The following is a 20,980-nucleotide window of genomic DNA, read 5'->3' as shown; positions in this document are numbered from 1 at the left end:
TGTTACTTCAGTATTGCCCCAAATCTAGATGTTTGAATATAGCTTCCTTAATTTTTACCATTCATTCATTCTTTCTTTCATTGATTTAGTCAACTAATATTTATTGAGCACCTATTAGGTGTCTAAGCACTGGGGACAGAGCTGGAGACAAAACAGATAAAAATCCCTGCCTTGTGGGGCTGCCTTCAGGAGAGACAGACCAGGAACAAATACACTGGGACCATTTATATTATTATTTAGATCAACTCTTTCCCATTCTCTTTCTTCGCTCTCCTTTTCTTCAACTTAGCCTTGATTTTAACAGTAATAATGATGGAACAGTGGGTATCACGTGGCGATGGCATGCTTTTTTCAATATAAATCAAAAATAATAGGGGGAGAGGTATAGCTCAAGTGGTAGAGCACATGCTCAGCACCCAAGAGGTCAGGGGTTCAATCCCCAGTACCTCCTCCAAGCGGAAATCAGTGAGGAAACCTAATTACCTCCCCCTCATAAGACAAACAATACAAGCCAAAAATGAGTGCTTTCATTTCGTTCACAAATCTGTTTTAAAAAAATTAAATAATCAAATACCAGTAAAATACTAACAAATGCTTCTTCATTATCCTCCTAAACGGTCCTGGAATTCCTGCACCAGTGGCCCACATGCCAGTCTCTGGTTTTAATCCTCAAAGGAGACAGGAGGGCTGTGAATCTGCGCAAGGGGGCAAACCTGGGACCCAGACCATGACTGGGGCATCTCGGGAGACAGGTCTGAGCCACCCGCTCCCTCTTGGGTGACCAGGTTTAGATACCAGCCCCTGCCCCCGGGGTTCCATGGGTCCCCAGGGAAGCCTGTGTCTCTAGATGCTGGGGGTATTCTGGGGATGAAGGTGAGAAGCCTTCATCAAAGATGACTCAGAGTTGGGGGACAGGTGAGGGGTCTGCTCGCTCATGCTGGGGTGGGCAGAGCCTACAAATCAGGGCAGGGCCATGGGCCCTTCTGTCCCAACTGGTTGGACTCTGTGAAGGGCTGGCTTGGGTTTGGGGAGCCAGAGCAGTGGCTTGGGGGTCCCCATTTTGAAGACGGAGTCCTCACTGCCTAATTCTGGATCTCCTCTGCTAGGGTGGCCCTCACTGATCGCCACAGGTCCACAGTCTGAGCTCCCCTTGCCCATCCCTTACTCATCTCTTCAGGAGAATCGCTCCTTCTGCCGTACATCCCCCAGTCATGTTCCCAAATGCCCAACTATGAGTTTCTACCACAGATTCTCCCGTCATTCTCTGCAGACGTCCCTCTGGATCCCTTGGCTGGTCTGCAGCCCCTTCATCTCCCCAGGTGCACATCTCTGCCACCCTCTCCAGCAATGCTCGCTTAGGTCCCGGGAGGCTGTGAGTTCATCTTTAACCTGCTAGGGAGAGAACTGGCAGTTACTGAGTCCAAACTCATTTGCTCGTCCCACAACAGGTCAATAAATCTGGAAACGAGGTGTTGGGGCAAGGAATAACGATTTTATTTGGAAAGCCAGCAGACTTAGAAGATGGGAGACAAAGGGGGAGAGGACAGCTCAGTGGTGGAGCGCTTGCCTAGCATGCACGAAGTCCTGGGTTCAATCCCCAGTACCTCCACTTAAATAAATAAACCTCATTACCTCCTCCACTTTAAAGAAAAAAGAAGAAGAAGAAGATGGAAGACTAATGCCTTAAAGAACTACCCAAGTCAGAATTCAGGCTCCTTTTATACTAAAAAGGGGGAGGGGGTGTGGCTGGTTGTTGCAAATTTCTAGGTGTCAGAATCCTTTGCTCTTGCTGCTTTCTGCATAGGTCCAGGTCATGATTTCCTGTAAACCTCCAAGAAGACAAATGCTATTTTCTGTTCTGCAACTTTTTATCTCTCTGTGAATGGAAAAGTGATACACCCTTAAAGGTCAGAGCCTTGAGAATGGACTGTCCCGGATACTTCAGGCTCTAGGCAACATTCTTTTACAAAAGGTGCAGAACCAGCATGACTAAGCACAGGAAACAGAGCACAGGGTTAGAACCAAAGGAACAGATCTAATATGGAGTCAGATTGGTTCTTCCCAGAAGGTGACCCAGCAACAGAGCTCCAGCTTATCCATCTACGGATTGCCTGACTGATGCTCAGCCCTGCTAACGGGGTGAGGACCTCCTCCTGGGCCCTCGGTGTCTGTGAGAACCCGGCCCACTGGGAGAGCCTTGGAAGCCATCCCGTCTCCTCTTGCCCCTCCTCCCACCCGCAGGCCTGGCCCAGCCTCAGCCGGACCGGAGGAGAACCAGGATCCCTGGGTGCTTCCCCGGCCCACTGGATTCCAGAACAATGAGTTGGTGGAGCTGAGTTACAGGCCCCTGCCCGGGCCCCCACTTCCACTCCAGGTACAAGCCAGAGCAGCCGGCCAGCGCATGGAGCCACCATGGGGTGCTCTGCTACTGCTGGTGGGTGAGTGGGCTCAGGTGCTCTGGAAGAGGGTCAGCCGTGGTGGGTGGACCCCTGATGCTAGCTGATATCCCTTCCCTCAGTCCTGAAGAACCAAGTGACCTGGAGCGAGGGGCTCAGAGGTGAGACATGCTCCCCATGCTCCTGGTGAGGAGATAGGACTGGAAGGCAGGGCTGAGGGGACATAACCCCGCTCTGGTGGGGCTTAGAGGGGCCTCAGTGGTCTCAGTGTCCCCAGCCTCACTCCTGTACCCCTATGGGCTGGAGCACAGGAGTGAGGCACCCCCAGCAGAGGACGGTGGCTTCTCTGAAGAGGTGCAGCTGCTGGAGCCCTTTATATGCCTTGATGTCATGCACAGGACGGCCTATGCCAGTGACCTGACCCTTGATCATCCGTCCCTGGGCCCTAATTTATTGCCTTATACGGTCTGTATCTGCTTCTTCCTCCTTCTGAGTCCTGGGCTCCCTCCCCGCTCTGATCCCTGACCTGATGACACGGCTCTACCCATCTCTTCCTTCCCTGCCTCCCCCAGGTTTGCTGTGGGCTGGTGTCCTTTGGGGAGCCTTTGGCCCTGTTCCCACCTGAGGCTTTTCCCCTGGAGGTGGGCCAAGCCTTTGTGGCCCCATTCTGGGAGGATGGGTCCACACTGAATGGAGCCACGTGTGGTACCAGCAGAGCCACCAGTCCAAGCTGCTGCAGCGGGCGGCCCAAGATTCGGCCTGTGCCTTCCCCCTCGCCCCTCCCACCTCGCGAGCCTGGTCTATGGCCACCTGGGACCCAGTTCCTTTTTTTGAAGCCCTTGGCCCCTAGGTGAGGAAGAGGGTGGGGGAGAAGGGCCCAGCCCCTGGGGAAGAAGGGTTCCTGGCAAGTGGGAGACACCATAAGGGAGAGAGTCAGAGACAGAGGGAAAGAGCAAGAGATAAAAACAGGAGAGAGATAGGAGAGCTGGGGAGACAAAGGGGAAGCTACAGTGAGAGAGAGAAAATGGTTGGCAGAGAGAGAGGGAAAGACACAAACTGAGAGAGATGGAGAAGGAAAGACAGAGAGATAGCAAGGGGAGTGAGACCATCAGGTGGAGAGAGAGCAAAAGAAAGAAAAGGGTAGATGGTGGAGGTGGGGGGTGATGTGCTGGGGAGAGGCAGAAAAAGAGAAATAGAAAATAGAGATTCAGGGAGAACAAGAGGGAGGCTGACGCAGGCTCTGAGGGAAGGGGACCTGGACAGGGGACTGGGAAGGCGGGAGAGCTGGGAAGAAGCCAGCTCAGCTTGATGGAGCAGACCACAAGGGACGCCAAGGGTGCTCCTGGACCAGCCGGCGATGCACCAGCTCCCCCCACTGTCCTACTGCAGATGAACACCTTCCAGGTGGTGCTGGCCACGGCCAATGGCACCTCCTGGGCACTGTTTCTCTACAAGGACATACAATGGGCCACAGGCATGGCCAGCAGTGGGAGCCCTGACAATGCCTGGGGGTACATCACAGCCCAGGTGGATGTGGAAAGAGCAGAGGCTGCCCAGTCCTCAGGGAGGGGAGGAGCTGGCCTGGCTGGCCCTGCCCTGAATCTCACCCCAGGACTTCGACAGTGGCCAGCAGAGGGACTACGTCACCATCCCAGGCTCCAGGACCCCCGATGTCTTGCATGTGGCAGACACCAGCACATGGGCGTCCTGGGGTTCTGGGCCTGCTGCATCGATGCCTTGCCGGTTCCTAATGGCCATGCCTACAATGGTGAGGTGGTGAGGGTCTTGCCCCAGACCTGCCTGTTCCCAGGACCAAGGCCACGGGGACTGGGAGCCTGAGGCCCCAGCCCTCTCTTCCTTCAGGACCAAGTGGTCTGGGTCCCCTGCCCTTTCCATCCTTAGACCCAGGAGTCAGGACCTCTCGTCCCCTCCTCTCTCAGGATCAGGCCTGCAGGCCTCAGGCCCAGCCCCCGACCCCAGCCCTACTCTCTCCACAGCCCAGTTTGTGCCCCTTGGTGCCTCCTTCTGGAATAGCAGTGCCTCTGGCCACCGGTGCCACTGTGGACAGGAAGTCCAGGCTTGCTGCTGGCTGGAGGGCTGCCAGGTGGGTTAGCAGTGTGTGCCCGCATGCACCTCCCCCGCCGCCTGGCCCCGCAGGGCCATCTGCACACTCTCTTGGGACAGCAGCTGTGGCTCCAGCCTTGCCACTTTGGCCTGGCCCTGCTCCCTGGCATCCACGTGGAGGTGGAGCTGGGCTGGGGCGCCCCAACACCGGAGGCCCCAGTGCGGCTGGTGGTCCACGGCTAGGAGGCAGTGGTGAGATCTGAAGGCCCAACAGGACTCACGCTGGTGAGGTTGGGGGCTGGGCTAGAGGGTGGGGCATCTGTGGAGTGACAGGAACAATCGGATGAACTGGCAGTCACAGAGGCTGTCACAGAGGCTGTCAAATAGACTGGCAGGTGGAGGATCAAACAGCGGATGGACATGCAGACAGAGAGATGGACAAGAAAACAGCCCCTCAGGCGGATAGACAGACCAATGAACAGGAAGATAAGATGGTTAGATAGATAGACGGGCAGATGGACAGAGAGAGTGTCAGGTTGATGGAAAACAGAAAGACAGAATATTGGGATAAATAGAAGAGGTGGCGAGACAGAAGTTAGGGAGACAGACAGACACGTGGACAAATGGTAAGCAGATGGCAAACCACTTGGTGGACTCATCTGAGGCAGACAGATGGTCCCAGGAGAGCTGGAACCCTCCAGGGCCTGGTCCTTACCACAGGCCTTGCCCCTCAGGGCAGCCCTCTAGGGCCTCAGGGTCACCTCTCCACTCCTGACTTTCCTTCTTATACAACACAGTCTCTGGCTCCCACCCCCTGATTCCTTGACTCTAGCCACTGGTCAACCTCACTGGCCATCCAGCCTCCAAACCCACTGACCCTACTGCTTCCTCCTCATTCCTCTCCTCGGATTTTAGGTCCCCCGCCTCCCGTGGTCCCTCCTGGCCTCCACCCTCACCTCCTGTGCCCTCCCTCCCACATATCAAGCACACCCCACTTCAGAAGGCTCCCGTCTCCTCCTGCACCCCCTGCCAGGCAGCTGATCACCCCTGGGCCACCTTCGTGCCTGTGATCATGAGCTTGCAGGGCCATCCCACCAGCCCCTCCCTGGTACTTTCACCGACCCCCTCTCCCTGATGATCCGTTCACTCCTCTCCCCTCAGACCACATCACTTCACTCCCAGCTGTGAGGATCTCACTGGGAGACATGGACAGAAACCGTCTGTGAGCCCCGCCACCACCCTCCCTGCAGCTCCGCCCGAGCCCTTCTCCCTTCCGGGCTGCGGTGATGGGAGGTGGCTGTGCTCCTGGCGGCCCCACCTCCACTCTGTGACTGTTCCAGAAACTCTCCCTGGAACCTTCCTGCCCCCCCCCTTTTTACATCAGTGGTTCTCCTTGGGGGAGGGGAGCCCAGACCAGCGGAGGCAGCAGCAGCGAAGCCTGGGAACTAGTTTGAAATGGAAATTCTTGGGTCCCCTCCCAGACTACCAATCTGGGGGACACCCTATCGTCTGTTTTAACTGGCTTCTCAGGAATTCTGACTCATATTCGAGTTTGGGCCCCACTGGTCCGAGTCCATCCCATTTTACTGGATCCTTCTCAGCACATTCCAACAGGCTCCGATCTGTCCCATCCTGGAAAACCTCCCTTGGTCCCTTCCCCCCATCCAGCTCTTGTCCCCTTTCTCAGACACCCTTTACAGCAAACGTCCACCAGCGTCGTCTGTGCTCCTCCTGACTCTTCTGCCTGTGTCTCCCACTGTTAAAGCGTTCATGTGATGACCCTGGGCGCATCCGGGCAATCCGAGCGTTCATGTGATGACCCTGGGCGCATCCGGGCAATCCGGGCTGATCTCCCTCATCTCAAGGTCCAGAGCCTTAATCACTTCTGTGAAGTCCCTTTTCCAGTGTGATGTAACAGGTTCCCAGCATCCAGGGATCAGGCCATTATTTGGCCACACCAATATATGCATACACATAGTACTTTCCATTCCCTTCTATTCTGTTCCATTTTATTTTTTAAAAGCAGGGATTGCCCAAGTTACCTGTGTTATCCTGAGGTGGAGAGCACAGATCCCAACGCCAGCCTGCCCTGGTTAGGATTCGGGCAGCACCACTTCCTAGCTGGCTGTGCTCCGAGAAGTCACGTAACCTCGCTCTATGCTCCAGTTTCCCCTTTAACAAAAACAAGTGATGCTGATGGTACCTTGCTTGTGGGGTTGTGAGAATCAGATACAGTAACAGTGCCTGGCAGGATAGTGAATGCTGTTAGGAATTAGCTGTTATTATCCAATTGATTTATCATTTCCACCTTAGGGAAAGACACGGCACGGATGCCACTCTGCCCCCAAATGAGAATCACAGGGCTCTGTATCCCAGGGCCCTGTTGGTGACAAATGTTGTTCCAGAGCCCCGAGTCAGTCTGTCCTGGGGGAACCTGGCATCAGCCTTGCCAAGACCCTCCCCAGTTTAGCAGACAGCTGAGGGGTGGCCTGAAGGGTTACCTCTTTCACAGATGAGACACTGAGGCAAAGATGTGAAGGGGTCTGGCTTAAGATCACATAGCTAGGGAGTGGGGCAGGAGGCATTCGGGGCCTGACCTTGTCCTGGGTGATGCTAGGGACATAGCAGTGACCAAGAAAGTCCCTGGCTCTGTCCCATGGAGCCCACACTCCACTGGGGCGGACAGCTGTGCTCAGACAGCAGCAACCCAGGGCGGCTGGGGCTGGGGTCAGGGAGGCTCAGGCAGAGCGATGGGGGCTCAGTGAGGGATGCTTTGGGATCTGTGGGCGCCCTTGGGAGGTATTTGGACCAGCCTGGGAAGTCAGGGAAAGTTTCCAGAGGAGGGGACCTCTGAACTGAGGCTGAATGACAAGTCAAAGTCAAATAGGTGAACAAGAAGACAGATGTTCCAGGAAAAAGGAACGTTTTTAAACAAGAGGCGAGAAGTTGAAGTGCAGAGGGCTGCAGGCAGAGGAGGCAGAAGGTGAAGGGAGCCTGGAGAGGGATGAGGCTGGGTGTGGGTCAGTGCTGGGCCCGCAGAGCCTTGAATGACAGGCATGGAGTGAGGACTTTATCCTGATGTCCTGGGACCCCTTAGCTCATGGAACCCCGAAGGCCAGTGACTCCCCTCTCCCACCCCAGTCCCACGCACTTCTCAGGAGAAGGAGTGAACTCAGCAGCCTTCAAACAAAACTCCTCTTTGTCTAAAGGAAACAGCCCATAGCATGTTCCAAAGGCCAGCGGAAGGGACTGGTGGTAGGTGGGCTGGGGGTTCTGCCCTCCCTGGCCCAGCCCCTCTTCCCAAAGCCAGACACAAGCCCTGAGGTCATCACTCACTTCACAATAACAGTAACTAACGTTAACTGAACATCTACTACATGCCAAGCGGTGTTTTTGACTAGGGACACAGTAGTGAGCAAAAGAGACAAAACACTGCCCTAAGGAGGCCGACAGTCCAGTGAGAAGACAGAGTGCAGATAAACACACGGATTGAAGGGTCTGCCAGCAAAAGAAGCCAGGGCGGGGGCTGAGAGGGGGAGATGCAGTAGGGAATGTCGGGGTCAGGGATAGCCAGTGTGTGTGTGGAGGTCACATGGGCTGAGGGGGAGCATTCCAGGCAGTGGGAACCAGGCAGGGTGCAGATCTTTCCCCTGCCCCGGGACTCTGGGCGCCCAAATCCAGATGAATTTTGAGCTGAAAAACAGCTCCATCCTACTCCAGAGTACTGTCCTTTCTTGATTTCCTTTGTTAATTCTAAGACTGGGAGATACTCCCCCTACACACACACACACACACACACGCGCCTCCTCTGCAATCTCTCTTCCAATATCTGTCTTTCCCCTGATCTTTGAAACCTCCCCTAAGACAGGGGTGAGGGGTTTGTCTTCAACGATGGGATCTGTCTTGATCACCACAGTGTCACTAGCAACCTGGCAGGAGGCCTTTAAAAGCATAAATCTGATCACATCAGACTCCTGATTAAAACCTCTCCTCTGCAGAAAGGCCTGTCTGTCCACTGGATACAACGCAGCCCACAGGGTCATCCCTCTTTGTTACAAAACCCAGTTTCTCAACCTGAAATGATCTTTTATTTCTTACGAGTTTTACTGTAAAGACCCAGATAATAAATATTTCAGGTTTTCTGGGCCACACATTTCCACAATGACTTCCACTTTCCTGACGTGGCGCAGAAGCAGTCAATAGACAATATACAGACAAATGAGCTGAGTCACGTTAAAGTGTTATTTATGGGTACTGAAATTTGAATTTTACATTATTTTCATGCCTCAAAAAATATTCATGTTTCTCACAGGAGTCACTGTGGAGTTGGGGTGTGCCATGCTCTCAGCATATTATTCACCAAATATGAAGCTCCCTGAGCCCTGTTGTTTTAAAGGGCTTTACGGAGGCCTCGCTATTTAGGCACCATTGATTAAATCATCGGCCGCTAGTGATTAACTTCATCTCCAGCCCCTGCCCCTTCCCAGAAGATTGGGAGTTGGGGCTGAAAGTTCCAAGCTTCTAATCAAGGGGTGACCAGCCCCTACACTGAAGCTATCCAGGTGCCCCTACCACCAGCCATTTCATTACCCTATGAAAGACATTCTTACCATGCCAGAAATTTCTGGGGTTTGGGGAGCTGTGTGCCAGGAACCAAGATAAAAACCAAATGTTTATTTATTTTTATTATACCACACATTCTTAGCTGGCAGCCTGTACAGAATCAGGTGGGGGGCCAGGCTTGGCCCGTGGGGTGTGGTTTCTGAGCTCTACTTTCCTCCATGGTGGCTTCCTTTCCAGGCATGTGCAGCCCCCACTCGGGAGGACAAGGATGGATACCAGTTTAGCAAATGACACTGGACAAAGAGGACCTCTTCCTGAAAGTCCCAGAGCTGTCCGTCATTGGCCCAGCTTGGGTCACGTGACCGTGTCTGACCCAGTCAGGTGGACTAGCTGATTGGCTGGGCCTATGTCAAGCGCAGGAAGCTACAGTGGCGTTAACTTCCTGTGAATTAGAGATTCAAGGGGCGGTTTCTCCAGGAAATCCAGAGAAAGGAGGAAAAAATTCTGAGCAGGATAAAACAAGAAATGTTCACTGTGAATGTTCTGTCTTTGGCCCTCCCTTTAAAAAGACTTTACATGTATCTGAACACCTACTATGTGCCAAGCAACACTGAACTGAAAAACATGGTCCTGTTCTGAACCTTCCTCTCCTCTGTTCCTCAGGTGAACACACCTCTGTTCCCCAGCTGCACACACCTCATCTATGGCCGCACCCTCGCCCTGCTGCACCCCAATGAGGGTCACACCTGTGGGCTCCGTGGCAACTTCAGCAGCGCCCCCAGTGATGATGCTAAGGCCTGCACTACCTTAGGGATGACCGCAAGGTTGCCTGTCCAGTCTGCAGTGATGAGGGGCAGTTGGTGTCAGCCAGGAGGTGGTGCTGGCTTCTGCAGGACCCCAGGAGCCCTTTGCCTCTTGCCACAGGGAAATCAACCCAGATCCATATGCATCCAGCTGTGTCAATGATCTGTGTCTTGCTGGGGGCAGTGACCCCTATCCTCTGCTTGACCTGGCAGGTGAACGCCACAGTCTGCCAGGGTGTGACTGTCACTACTGAACCCTGGAGGAATTCCTCCTTCTGTGGTGAGTCATGGTTGAGCAGGGCAGGAACTCATCCGCATGCTCTAGATGGCCATGTCCACTGTTACCAGACCGATACTCTGCTGTACTCCTGAGAGCCCCCAACTTCCCACATTCCAAAATCTGGGATGGCAGGGGCTTCCAGACTCCTCCCAGGCTCCAGCTGGTTGCATGCTCTTTGGAGCATTTCTAGTGATTGCTGTATATTCTAATACCAGCTTTGAGCTGACTGTGTGATTCCTTGTGCTACTCCCTGCCTCCTTGTCAGGTGGACTGGGTGTCTTTTTCCACCCTCAGAGAGCCTGACTTGAGATGCCCACCTACTAATTCCCAGAAATGTCAAGATAATAATCCCAATAATTGCTAATACTTCCTGAGCATCTGCACCGCCCCAAGCATGGGACTGTCCCCTCCTTGGAAACACCCTGTGAGTGAGAGGCAGTGACTTTTTCTTACTCCCATTTTACAGCTGGGAAAACTGAGGCTCATAGAGGTAAGTTTATTTGTCCACACTAATAAAGGATGTTGTTGAGACTTGAACCCGAGACTTTCTTTTTCTAGGCGTGGAAGAAGTTCTATTACAGCAACATCCTTCAACTCTTTGTTTCTTATTTAATTCTATATTATAGAAATTTTCAAACATAAAAGTAGAGGGACTAGTATGGAGGCTCCTGTACCCATCAAGCAGCTTAACAGTGGCCAAGTTGTGGCCAACCTTGTTTTATACACCCTAGTCCTCACCTTATTTATTCACTTTTTGTAAAGCACAGTGGCCAAGTTGTGGCCAACCTTGTTTTATACACCCTAGTCCTCACCTTATTTATTCACTTTTTGTAAAGCAAGTCCCAGACATCCTGTGAGCCTGTAAATACTTCAGCATGATTCTCTAACAGACAGGGGGCTCTGCTCCTGTGATGTTAGAACTGGATGTGACTCTCTGGTACCCACGCAGTAGAGAGACCTCAAAAGCTTTGGAATGAGGGTGCAGGGGGAGGAGAGACAGTGCTCATGGAGAGGGATAGGCCAGGGGCTGTTTCTAGAATAACAATGGGTCACCTTTATTGTGGGATCATGATGTGCCAGGCATGGTCCCAAACACTTTAATTTAACTTGCTTAATCCTCAAAACAAGTCTGAGGCCAGTACTAAAGAGCCCATTTTAGAGATGGGGAGACTGAGCCCTAGAGAAGTGAAACCACAGGACCATGGGTCAGTGACAGAGCCAAAATTTGAAGCACTGGGGCACCAGATGTGCAGATCTCAGGTCTCCTTATCTCTGTGTTTTCCCCTCCCTCTCAGCTTTGATGTGCCCCAAGCACAGCCGCTCCCAGCTCTGCCTGGACCCCCTGCCGCGTGCGCCTCTGAGTCCCTGCCCCCCTGCACCTGCCCAGCACCTAGCAGCGGCCCTGCTGTGCCTGCGAAGATGCGCTCCGGCCAGGTGCGTGCGTCTGGAGCAGTGCGGCTGCGCACACGGCGGCCGCTCCTACCAAGTGAGTGGGGGTCTGGGCTTTGCTCCTGTGAAGGGGGCCGGGCCACCTTGAGGGTCAGGGTTCCCCAAAGCATGCCAAGGTTGGGCTCCCAACCCAGGACAGCATTCTCAACTGGTGTGGATGGCAGACTGGGAATTTACTACATGTTACAATTTACATCCATATTACTGATGATTCTGATACCGCTTCTCATTTTCAGCAAGCTCATTCCCTGGGCTCAGCGCTGTGTGCTACGTGCTTATTATGATAATGAGTATTGTCAGTGTTACTGTTTTTATTAGCCACCACTAGCTGAGTGCTTAACAAAATTCAAGACCCCAACTGAACACGTTGATAATAAGAATGACAATAACAATCATAAAAAAGCAATCATCACAAGAGCTAAAATTATTTAACATGAACAAGTACAAGACCCTCTGCTTCTTATTGTTTTTGATGGTGTTATTTTAGTGGCCAAATCTGAGTTCTGATTGTATATGTCAGGTCCCTTTTTACTACTGCTAGTGATAATGAAAATGTATGGAGGATTGCGGACCAGAAATTGATACATTGTATCTGACTGTACTTAAATTAAGAAAAAAAAAGAAAGAAAGAAATGTCTGGGGTATGTACTTTGTGTCTGTCTAGGCTAAGCATTTTAATAATAATAATGGCAACAACAACGGCTAATATATTTGGGGCATTTCCGATGTACCTGTCTGTATATAAGTGTGTTAAAATAATGATGACGATGACAATGATAATGGCCAATATGTACAGTCTGCTATGTTTTTGTGCTAAGTATTTAATGATATGCAATAACAACAATGGTGAAAATGTTTTGGTCAGTTATGACATGTGTAATCCTGTCATCATAATTTGTCGTATTTTCTGAGACCTCATTCTGTACCAAGCACTGAGCCAGTAGGTTATTAATAGCAATATTAGCTAAAGTGTGTCAACAGCTCACTGTGGGCCAGCTGGGTGCTAAGCGCCTCCTGCCCACGATTGCACTGACCTTCAAACAGTGTGAGTCTATTGTGCAGAGGAGGAAGCCAAGACTGCCCAGTGCATGGAGCGGTCAAGGGGCAGAGCCAGGTCTGGACTCCAGGTCTCTCTGACCCCCAATTGTGCTCTGAACTGCTGGGCTGTGCTCTCTGCCAAGGGACAGGGGTTTCACAGTTGCTGCCCTCTGGGCATCAGCATTAAGTGCACCTATTGGTGACTCTGAACATGGCCTTCATGCCAATCCTCGCTGAGCCAGCCCGTCGACCTCTGCTCTTTCCAGCCAGGCCCATACTTCTGCCTGCCCCAGGCCTCCGCCATGCTCTGTTCTGGTCGGCCAGCCTGGGCAGGGGTGCCTCATCTGGCCTCCCTCTCTAGGTGGGAAACCTGGTCTGGCTGAGCCCAGGCACCCACTGCTGCAGGTGCAACAGACCAGGGCATTTCCGCTACAGCCCGGCTCGGTGCCCTGTTGGAGAGGCTTCCAAGTCACCGGCACCTACCATCTGGCCCATTCCTGTGGGCCAGATCCCAACCCTGGGGGCTCTTCCTTCAGCCTGGAGGCTTCCAACAGAAACTTCCGCAGCCAGCACATGTGCTTCCTGTACCACGTGGAGGTGGGGCTCAACAACCTGGGACTGAAGGCCTGTGTGATACTGGAATGAGGGCAGCAAGTTCAGGTGAGAGGGCAGAAGGGTAAGCCTCACGGTCAGCCCAGCCAGGCCAACCCCTCATCCTACCCTCATGCATTCAAGCTGTCATCCATCCATCTTCCATACGATCATCCTCAGTCCATCCATCTACCTCTCCATCTCTTCATTGTTCCATCCCTCCCTCTATCTTCTCCATCCTTCCGCTCCTCCACTGATCTACCCCTCCATCAGTTCCTCCCTTCATTGAAGCCCCCTGCATCAAACCATCTCCAACAAGATAGCACACCATTGACTCATCTATGCCTCCCTCCCTCCATCCATCCATCCATCCATCCATCCATCATCGTTCATCCGTTCAGCAAAACTGTACATTGACTTTGAGTCAGACCCTGTTCTAGGCTCTGGAGACACAGCAGAGAATAAAACAGACAGGTCCCTTTTCTCCTGGACTTCACTTTATAACAGTGGGAGACAGTAAAACATAAACATATAATATATCAGATAATAATAAGTCCTAGAAAGATAAAACATGAAAGGAAGACTGGGAGTACCTGTGTGTATGGGGTGGGGGTTATAATTGTAAGTGGGGTGAATTTCCCTCTGGCTTCATGTGGAGGCTGTTAGGGGCATCAGAGGAGCAGAGAGAACAGAGAGAAGGCTGATGTGATAGTCCAGGTGGGAAGTGACTATGGTTGGAATCAGGGAGAGGGCAGTAGAAGGCAGGGAGAAATGGTGGGATTCTGAAATATTTGGAAAGGATCAGAGGAGAGAGAAAGGGCAAGTCCCAGGATGACTTCCATCGTGAAGGATGGAGCTGCCCCTGCCTGAGATGGAGAAGGTGGGGGCAGGGTTTGGGGTATGATGGGAGCCAGGATTTGGACGTGTGGAGTTGCAGATGCCCCCTAGTGCTCCCTCCCTTACCTGTGGCATTGGGCAGGGACTGAGGGTAGCAAGAGGAGTCAGACCCTGAGCGCCCCTCACCCCTAGGTTGACGGCCAGGTGGTGAGCCTCCTGGTGCAGCTGGGCCCTGAGGCCCACGTGTGGTGGGGGCAGGGCCTGGTGATGCTCCAGGTGGGCACCCGGCTCCAGGTGTGGTTCAACAGCCACAACACTCTATTCCCGCAGGTGGGGCCCGAATACTGGGGCCGCCTCTGTGGCCTCAGTGGCAACTTCAGTGGTGACCCTGGTGATGACAAGGTGTCCCCCCCCCGGGGTGCTCGCCCCCAGCGATGCTGACTTTGGCAATGTCTGGCAGACCCAGGAAAGCCAGCCTGGGTGAGTGGCCACAATGGACCAGGGAGGCCTGGGTTGGGGGAGAGGCTGGGCTGGGGCAAACAGCGGGCCAACAGACAAGGCTGAAACAGAGGCCACTAATAGCAAACAGGCGGTGTCCTTAGTACCGGGAACTACTATTATGCCCATTTATGGATGGGGAAACTGAGGCACAGAAGGTAAATATCTGCCCAAGTTCTCACAGTAGAAAATGACAGAACAGGGATTGGAACCAGGCAGCCTGGTGCCAAAGTCCTTGATTTTAGGTACTCCACTCGACCGCCTGCCCAAAGGGAGGCAGGAAATCCTCCCCCTCATGGAAAGTTTAGTCCTGAAATGTCCAGTGCATGTTCCCCTTAAATTTACACGTGAACTAATTTAAACATCTCATTCCTCACCATCACCATCGCCATCCTCATCACCATCATCATCACCATCACCGTCATCACCATCATCATCACCAACATCAACGTCACCAGAGTCATTAACACCATTACGTTACCTCGCCCTACTCCGGCGGGCCCAGGTAGGAATGTGGGGCCCCGTGAGAGGTCTTCGGGTGCCACCTGCTCTCCCCAGGACCTGCCAGGCTTCTGAGCACTCACACATCATCACCTTCAACGGGAGGACGGCTGAGTTTCGAGGCACGTGTGCTTCTGTCTTTGCCAGGTCCTGTGGCTCCTCTGGCTCATTGCCTTTTTTCAAGGTGGAAGTTGGAAAGAAGAACAGGTCCATTTCAAAGATTTCTATTTAAGTGAATGGGACCCAGATTTGTTTACAGAGCAAGAACATTGGACCTGGCCAAGGTAAGCACTCATTGTCCCTTAGAGAAGCCTGAATGGTCTGAAGCTAAAAGAAATGCTTTGGCTCAAACCAAGTAAAAATCATGGGACATATATTCTAGTGAAAGTGCAGTGGTTTGGGGCCCATGGAATTTTTCTGTATGCCAGTTTGGTTGTTCTAATTTACAAATAACAGGAAACCTTATTAAAAGTAACTCAAACAAGTAAACATTTTAGATTATTTAACTGCAAATTCCAGCAGGAGATCAAGCATGGCTTGATCAGGCTGCAGACTCTGTCAGCATTTCTCTTGGTTTGTGGTCTTCTATAGTGTTAGCTTTGTCCCCACGCTGGCTTTTCTTGTGGAGGCAAAATGATTACAACTTCCAGGCCTCAGGTGTGTTCTCTCCACTGTCCAAAGCAAAACCCAAATCTTTCCTTCCCTCAACTACTAAACAAACTTCCCATACTTCACTTTGATTGGACCCCATTGAACCAATCATTGCAGCCCAGTGATTGTCTTCAGCCTGTCTGGTCCTAGCCTCGGGAGCTGTAGGTAGGAGAGATTCCCTTCAACCTTCACAGCTGCTTATTGCAGGGAAAAGCCTCAAATGGGAGCCCACTCCAGTGGGCTGGCATTCCCAAACCAGTACTTCTTGTTGCAGCAACCGTCAAAGAAGGTGAATGTCCTGGAAAACCTCCCTCCTGAGACCTGCCACTTTTGTCTGAAACCCACAGGGGTGGATGTGTTTTCCACGCCTGAGGGCCTCTGCCTACAAGAGTTCCATTGTTGGCTGTTGGAAAACACACAGCGGTGCCCCTCCCACCCCATCCCCTTCCAGGAAGGAAACCAGCTTTCAGAATTAGTCATGCTGATAGCATCCCACACAACAACCCCATTGAATCCAAAGGGCAGCCCTGCAGGGTGAAAACCATTCTTATCCCCATTGTATGGATGGGGAAACTGAGACCCAGGCAGAAAGACTTGCTTGCCTGAGATCACACAGTGAGAAAGAGGTGGAGCTAGGATTTGAACCTAGGTTTTCTGGTTCTGAGTTCCTTCCCTCTCCATCTGTTGGCCTGTGTGCCCACAAAGTATGATCTACTTAAGGAATGTGGGATACCTGATTTATCTGTATGGGGCCTGGATATAACGGCTCTCAGGAATGGTTTTCTTTAGACTCACGGACATAGAAAACAAACCATGGTTACCAAAGGGGAAAGTGGGGGGTAGGGATAAATTAGGAGTTTGGAATTAACAGATACACACTACTGTATATAAAATAAGCAACAAGGACCCACTACTCAGGGAACTACATTCAGTTTCTTATAATAAGCTGTGATAGAAAAGAATCTGAAAATATATGTAGTTATATGTATGTATGTATATGTATAGCTGAATCGCTTTGCTTTATAACTGAAACTAACATTGTAAATCAACTACGCTTCAATAAAAATTAAAATTAAAAGACCACCAAAAAAAGAATGGTCTTTATTTCTTTTCTTTCCTTTTCTTTTATTTTGAAATGTAGTTGATTTACCATGCTGTGTTAGTTTCTCGTGTATAGCACAGTGATTCAGTCATACATATATATAGGCATATTCTTTTTCATTATAGGTTATTACAAGAAGCATGGTTTTCATTCATTCACTCAACACATATTACCCGTGCGCCTACTGTGTGCCAGACTTTGTGCTCACTGCTGGGACACAGAGGGAATGGAACAGCCAGGGTCTCTTCCTCCCACAGCTGACATTATGGGGGAAGGGAGCAGAGAGAATAAATATAACCAATAAGCATATAATTATACAGTATGTCAGGAGGTCATATGTGCTAGTGCTACAGAAAAAAAAAAAAAAGAACAGGGTGGGATAGGGCCTTTTCCAGATGGAAGATGTGGTTTTAAATCAAGTGGCCAAGTAAAGCCTCATCAAGAAGGTGATGTTCAAGAAAATCCCTGAAGAAAGGAGATGAGGGAGGTTAGCAATGTGACATCTATGAGAAGAGTGAGTCCAATAGTAGTAACGGCAAGTGCAAAGGTCCTGGGGCTGGTGGGTTGGAGGAACAGCAAGGAGACCAGTGTGGCTGGAGCTGAGTGAGCAAGTGAGGGGTTGAGGTGGGGAGATGAGGTCAGAGAGGTGACAGGGAACCAGATAGGGGAGTGATTTATAGGTTGTGGGTCATGGTGAGGACTTTGGCTTTTATTGGGAGTGAGGGGCAGCCAGACGAAGTCACTGAGCCAGGAGGATCCTGATCCAACTTAAGGGTTCACAGGCTCCTTCTGTCTGTATGTGAGGAGCAGACTGTAAGGGGGCTGGAACGGAAGCAGGGAGACCAGGGAGGAGGCTGTGTGATTTTAAATCGAGTAGCCAAGAAAAGCCTCATCAAGAAGGTGATGGTCCAGGAGGGAGACGATGAAGGCTGGGCTGGGGTGGGGGCAGTGGAGAGCAGGAAACGGTTGGCTCTGGAAACATTCTATGGGGTCTAATTCCCTCTTCTAACCTCCTGTCTGTTCTTGGGATCCTCAAAGTTATGTGAGGCCCTTTGTCCTTTTGTTATTCCTCACCCCAGCCTCTCTTCCTCTCCCTCCATGGGGTGTGGAGTCAGACAACCTGCCTTGGAATCCCAACTTTGGCCCTTAATTAACCGAGCGACTTGTGGGGAGGTGACAGAGCCCCTCTGTGCTGCAGTTTCCACTGGGAGAATGTTGCCTGCCTAGCGAGTGGTTAGTCCTGCAGCCACACGTGCCGCAGGATCGTTAGTTGAACAATTCAGAGAGGCAGTTAGCAAGAGGCGGTAAGTGACTCAGGGATGTACAAGGGTGTGGAGCTGGCACTCAGCACCCCCTTCTTGGATGCCAAGGTGCAGAGGGAAGGGGGATGGGAAAGCTGAGATGTCAGAGGCCCCGGCTGCCAGCAGGCTGCTGGGCCAGTGCCTCCCCATGGCCATGGGTGCCAGCCAAGCTCTTAGAACTGCAGACTCATCTCCCTACCTCTGCAGCCTGGCAGGAGCTTGCCAGCCCAAGCGTCAGCCTCAGAGCCCCAGGGTCCCCCACCAGGCCAGGGCTGGGCAGCCAGGGGAGGGTAAGGCACCCACAGCTGGGGAGGGGCAGAGCAGGGTACCAAGGACTCAGGGACTGGGAACTGATCCGAGAGAAGGAAAAGAAAGGCATTGTGGGAGGGCAAAAAGAAAACAAACTAAATGGGGAAAAAAAAGTTTATAATATTTAATATAGATTAGATACATAAATATATGACATCCAAAGTCCATTGAAATTCGGGTTATTTAACTTTTAGGTTACCCAATCCTGGATTTCCTTTTTCCTCCATTCTTTTGCTGTTGTTTTTTAACTGGTGTTTTATTATTTTATGTAAACTTTACCGTAAAAATTTTTATTGATTTTCCCCCAACTTTGATTTTGAACTGTTTTTAACTACAGAAAAGTTGCATAAACAGTGCAATGAACCCAAATACCCTTCCGAAAGCTTCACCAGGTCTTAATATAGTGCCTCATTCGCTTTACCTCTGTATCTCCTGCTATATTTTATAATTTTTTTGAGGTCTTGCATCTCAGAAGTCTTTTCCTGCCCCCTGTGTGCAAGCATTTCACAAAACTTCGTCTTTTCTGTTGTTGGTTGGCCATCAAAGCCTTTTCTGGGCTGGAGGGAGTCATATAAATATGACCAAGGTTTTTGTAATTGGGCCTTTTCCCTCGACTGCGGGCAGAGTCGGAATCAGTCCTGGGGATCTTTCCCGATAAATCTCTCCAACTACAAGTGTCCTGAGTCCGTGCTGTAAAGGTGGCCTCGTAGACGGAGGGTGGGTCTGAGATGGGAGGTGACAAGAACAAGCTTGGGGGCATAGCAACTGTGGGTCTCCCTCTGCCTCTCGCCCGCCCGCCCGCCTGCCTATGAAGCCTCCAACCAGGGGAAGACAGGGCCTGGGTCACCCCCAAGGAGACAGACCTACCCTTTTAACAACTAATGCCAAGGGGGTATGTGGCCTAGTATACCAGGTCTTCCACAAGAAGCTGGACATGCATCTTGTTATGTTGAAACATCGCGATGTTTAAATGTCCGCAACTGTTAATTTTTGCAACAGTCTTTGAACTAAAAGAAACATGCACCATAGTTGGGTCGGCCCTGGGGCTGCCAGTTTGAGATCCTTGTCTTAGGGACTGACAGGCTGGGAGGAGGCTACAGGGTTCCCCCCTTGAGCCCCCAGTTCCCTCTCTTGCTTCCCTGCAATTCCCACTCCCACTCAGGACTCCTAGCCATCAGCCCAAGCCCCTCCCCAGTGAAGAGGAAACTGGTCCAGGCCGTCAGCCAATGTGGCCCCCTTTGCCCACCTGTCTCATTAGCAGCTCATCCTCATCTCGGGCCAGGCCTCTGTGATGAGGAGGGGAGAGACAGGAGCATCTTTCTCTCATTATTTATGAAATACTTCCTGAGAATCACTACGTGCCAGGCATCGTTCTATATATAATTCAGATGAAAATCCTGAGGAGCTGATGTGCCAGCAGGGGAGGCAGATAATCAAAAAAGCAAAGAGAAGTTTCCCAGGATAGACTTTGAAGACAGCTAAGTCAGAAGGGATTAGAAAGGGAGAAGGTGGATGTGATTTTCAATAGGGAGGTCAGGGAAGGCCAGGTGAGAAGGCAGCGTTTGAGGCAGGACTTGAAGATGGTGAGGGGATGAGCCGTTATGTGTTGACATGTGGGGAAAGAATCCCAGACAGAGAGAGCAGCTGTTGCAAAGGCCCTGAGGCAGAAACATGCCTGGAGGGCTCCAGAAATAGAAGGAGGCTGTGGTGACTGGAGCAGAGTGACAGTGTGAGGGGGGCTGAACCTCCTCCCAGCCTGCCTAGTCCCTGAGATGGGGACTCACAGTGGTGGTCCCAGGGCCTCACCCAACCTTGGGCAAATTTCATTTGGTCCACAGGGTGTTGGGGAAATTAAAAGTCAGTTATCAACATTTAAAAAGCAGATTTCATCATAAAAATCAATATTTCCGGCTTCTCCTGGTGGATGATGACATCAGAGCAGCACGGGGGCAGATCTCAAGGGACCTGTAGACCCTAAGCCCCCCCGTCTGGCACCTCACCTGGCTCCTGGAAGCCAGACAGACAGAGACATGCCCACAGCCACACCCCGTAAAGTGGCAGAACAGGTCCACCTGCCAGCTCCCACTTTCCTCCCAAAGAAGCCAAGTTCTGAGGCTACAGGAGCTGCTCTACAGAGCCCCAGGAGGCCACATTTGTCTGCCCATGGGTGTCTCTGTCCCATCCTGCCAGGAAGTAGGAGCTTGGAGCATCACTATGACCACATATCCTCGGCCCCCAGCCTGGCTTCTCAGCCTCTATCTGGGAAGGCAAGGCCCCGGCCCCACCAGAGCTCCTCTCCGGCTCCCACATCCCAGGCTGGCCCATTAGGGCCTATACATTTGCCAGGAGCCTGAAGAAACACTCACAGCTTTAAGAGAACAATAAAATTACTGAGCCCTGAATATCAAAGGCAGATGGCAAAACCCAAATAAACAAAACTTTGAATCAGTGACTCCGTAACACCCTCCCCGGCCTTGGTTTTGTACCTTCACTCAGCATTCCTGAAAACTCTGAGCTGTTCAGAAACTATCTGTAGGTTTGGTTTTTCTCATTTCACAAGAACTCCCAGGATACTGAGAAATCACAGCTAATCTCAG

The 20,980-nt window shown here is 51.5% G+C and overlaps 2 long non-coding RNA genes across 2 annotated transcripts; both read left to right on the top strand.

The window, feature by feature from the left end:
• The first annotated feature begins 4,897 nt into the window (after positions 1–4,897).
• LOC140698433 (uncharacterized) lies at positions 4,898–11,470 on the top strand. Its single transcript, XR_012076221.1, has 3 exons — positions 4,898–5,086; positions 9,687–10,106; positions 11,402–11,470. It is a non-coding gene; the product is annotated as an uncharacterized lncRNA (long non-coding RNA).
• A 2,950-nt stretch (positions 11,471–14,420) lies between these two features.
• LOC140698432 (uncharacterized) lies at positions 14,421–15,253 on the top strand. The gene is made up of 3 exons (XR_012076220.1): positions 14,421–14,501; positions 14,978–15,024; positions 15,168–15,253. It is a non-coding gene; the product is annotated as an uncharacterized lncRNA (long non-coding RNA).
• Positions 15,254–20,980: the final 5,727 nt, after the last annotated feature.

Source organism: Vicugna pacos, chromosome 9 (genome assembly GCF_048564905.1).
Source record: "Vicugna pacos chromosome 9, VicPac4, whole genome shotgun sequence".
Lineage (NCBI taxonomy): Eukaryota > Metazoa > Chordata > Mammalia > Artiodactyla > Camelidae > Vicugna > Vicugna pacos.
This window is presented reverse-complemented; position numbering and strand designations above follow the sequence as displayed.